The sequence below is a fragment of the Haplochromis burtoni genome, unplaced genomic scaffold (assembly GCF_018398535.1).
Source record: "Haplochromis burtoni strain Fernald_Lab_line unplaced genomic scaffold, NCSU_Asbu1 Contig_1730, whole genome shotgun sequence".
NCBI classification, from domain to species: Eukaryota; Metazoa; Chordata; class Actinopteri; order Cichliformes; family Cichlidae; genus Haplochromis; species Haplochromis burtoni.
In genome coordinates this window covers 17,303-20,532 of record NW_024584091.1, presented here as the reverse complement: position 1 = coordinate 20,532, position 3,230 = coordinate 17,303, and the positions used below count along the sequence as shown (strand labels likewise).

The window sequence follows — 3,230 nt, the reverse complement described above, 5'->3', positions numbered from 1 at the left end:
ATATGGAGTTGTTTATTTTATCTGTTTATTATTTTCTTATCCTGTTCTCACTGTCTCTGTGATTTGTGCCTATAAAAATGCCAAGCCACTGTCCATGGGTGTGGGTTGTTTTCAGCAGCTCACCCGTGTACACGTTAAGCATAAAAAAGTAACTTTGTCTCATTGTGTCTTTATTCCTCCTGGGTTTATTTTGCAGGGTTTTCTCCTAACAGGTGAACACAGCAGCTGGTTCAGGTGGAGGCTCTGCCTCATGCAGCACTGCCATTGGCTGAAAGCATGAGCCACACGTGGCTGCCAGTTACTCACACCTTCATCCTTTAAAGCTTTCATCTTCCTCTCAAACTCGTCCTCTACAGACAAAGTAAGACAAAGTTTTGGTGCCAAAGAACCAGAGACCAGCAGCAGTTTCTCTTCTTGTTCAGACTGATGTGGAAGCATCAGTGCTGCTGCTGTCACACAAAATCTGTTTAGAGGAATTCTGATTACAGGAACTCTGACTACAGTCCATCTGCTGACTGCTTGTTACCAATAAATGCATTTCATTGTAGATATCCATCATGTTACCCTGTGAGACTAACCTGGACCATCGGGCTCACACACAAACCCCAGCAGGAGAGCATGGAGGCAGTTTACAGTTTCAGGCTTTGGGTGGTGTTGTAGCTTCTTAAACCAGAAAACAGTCACACAGACTGGCAGCTTCAGCTGGTCGGGGATGTTTTCTAAGTCTGAAGTCTGAACCTTCAGAGCTTCCTCAAACACCCTGCGACGTAAACGCTCAGGAGCCTGCACAGATAAGATACCACACAGACAAGATGTTCACATGTACCACAGAAACACGCCTACTTGTCAGAGTAATTAAACACATATTTAATGATTAACCTCAGTACCTTATGCAGACGCTGTAGTTTCAGTTGTTTCTGTTCATCACTGTTGGGAAGTATTGATGGGACATGGTCGTCTTTGATCTCTTCTCCATCCCTGCCATATTCAGTAATCTCACCTCCTGTTAACAGTCCATACACTCTAAAAAATGATTCATGGGGTTAGTAAGTAAAGCTTAAAATTAATAGCTTTTTCTGCATAAAAAATTAAGTTTGTTGCATGTACACATTGTAATCAGTTGATAACTTAATTTAATGAGTTGGTCGAAATGAAAATAAAGAAAACAGTCTTAGCTCAGTAATATATCGATTTTGAACAGACATTTCTGTGTTAACTTAACATGAAAGTGTATTCAGTTAATACAACTTAAAAATCTCGTAAGCGTCCTTTAAAAGCTGAGTACAAGGCTGACTTGCCCGGACATGTTGTGCTCTCAGACCACTGATCGAAAGAAACGGAGGCAAAGAGAGAAAGCGGAGAAGCGCCATTTTGTACGGAATGTTATCAAACGTTAAAGCTTTGTGGCGAGTACAATTTTTTGCCTTGTTTTATTCACAGCAGCTAATAACTCTAACTTTAACTCTATCAACACGCACTGCAAGAAATCCTTTTTACACAACACTAAACTCTTCCTCGGCGAGTGGTGGTGATAAGCTAGTAACGTTACACTTCTGGCTAACTTGTGAAGTAATTCGACCGTAACATTAGTCTTTGTTAAGTTTTGTTTTACGGTGGCAGCCAAATGGTGTTAATTGACACTGAGCTTCTGTAGCAGTAGTTTTAACTCTGCAAAGACAGGGTAATACACGTTTTTCTTCTTTCTACTTTGAAATCGTTGCAGCGTTGATGAAGGTTTGACCAGCAAAAGGCTGGGCCGTTTTACATTCATGACTAAACAAATGTAGGTTACTGAGTATACATTCGGTTTAACATCGATGCATTTTGATGTTTAAGTCCTAGAGTTATTTTTATGTGAGATTGAAGTTTGTTAATTGAGCCCTAGCTGAAGAACAGCCTGTGTCAAAGTTCAGTCAAAAAACGCGGGCGAGGAAGCGAACGCCATGTTGTAGAAACGCCACAGGAAAGATCTTAAGTAACATTCATAAACTAGTTGTTTTAATGACATTACATTGAGTGTGCATTAGCACATAAAATATAATTTTGCTCTTTTGGGTGTTAACTGCAGATACATAAGCGCAGTTGTATCACTTAAGAAAAAATATCTTTGATTTGGAAACATAAAGCAACTTTTAGGAGAAACTCAACACTAAAAATAATATACATACAGTGGGGCAAAAAAGTATTTAGTCAGCCACCGATTGTGCAAGTTCCCCCACTTAAAATGATGACAGAGGTCAGTAATTTGCACCAGAGGTACACTTCAACTGTGAGAGACAGAATGTGAAAAAAAAAAATCCATGAATTCACATGGTAGGATTTGTAAAGAATTTATTCGTAAATTAGGGTGGAAAATAAGTATTTGGTCACCTCAAACAAGGAAAATCTCTGGCTCTCACAGACCTGTAACGTCTTCTGTAAGAAGCTTTTCTGTCCCCCACTCGTTACCTGTATGAATGGCACCTGTTTGAACTCATCATCTGTATAAAAGACACCTGTCCACAGCCTCAAACAGTCAGACTCCAAACTCCGCCATGGCCAAGACCAAAGAGCTTTCGAAGGACACCAGGAAAAGTATTGTAGACCTGCACCAGACTGGGAAGAGTGAATCTACAATAGGCAAGCAGCTTGGTGTGAAAAAATCAACTGTGGGAGCAATCATCAGAAAATGGAAGACATACAAGACCACTGATAATCTCCCTCGATCTGGGGCTCCACGCAAGATCTCATCCCGTGGGGTCAAAATGATCATGAGAACGGTGAGCAAAGATCCCAGAACCACACGGGGGGACCTGGTGAATGACCTGCAGAGAGCTGGGACCAAAGTAACAAAGGTCACCATCAGTAACACACTACAACGGCAGGGAATCAAATCCCGCAGTGCCAGACGTGTTCCGCTGCTGAAGCCAGTGCATGTCCAGGCCCGTCTGAAGTTTGCCAGAGAGCACATGGATGATACAGCAGAGGATTGGGAGAATGTCATGTGGTCAGATGAAACCAAAGTAGAACTTTTTGGTATAAACTCAACTCGTCGTGTTTGGAGGAAGAAGAATACTGAGTTGCATCCCAAGAACACCATACCTACTGTGAAGCATGGGGGTGGAAACATCATGCTATGGGGCTGTTTTTCTGCCAAGGGGACAGGACGACTGATCCGTGTTAAGGACAGAATGAATGGGGCCATGTATCGTGAGATTTTGAGCCAAAACCTCCTTCCATCAGTGAGAACT

General features: G+C 41.8%; 1 long non-coding RNA gene across 1 annotated transcript; it reads right to left on the bottom strand.

Moving 5' to 3' along the window:
- Positions 1–6: 6 nt before the first annotated feature.
- LOC102302954 lies at positions 7–2,152 on the bottom strand. The gene is made up of 3 exons (XR_318051.3): positions 888–2,152; positions 579–783; positions 7–350 (listed from the first exon to the last, which is right to left on the bottom strand). It is a non-coding gene; the product is annotated as an uncharacterized LOC102302954 (long non-coding RNA).
- Positions 2,153–3,230: the final 1,078 nt, after the last annotated feature.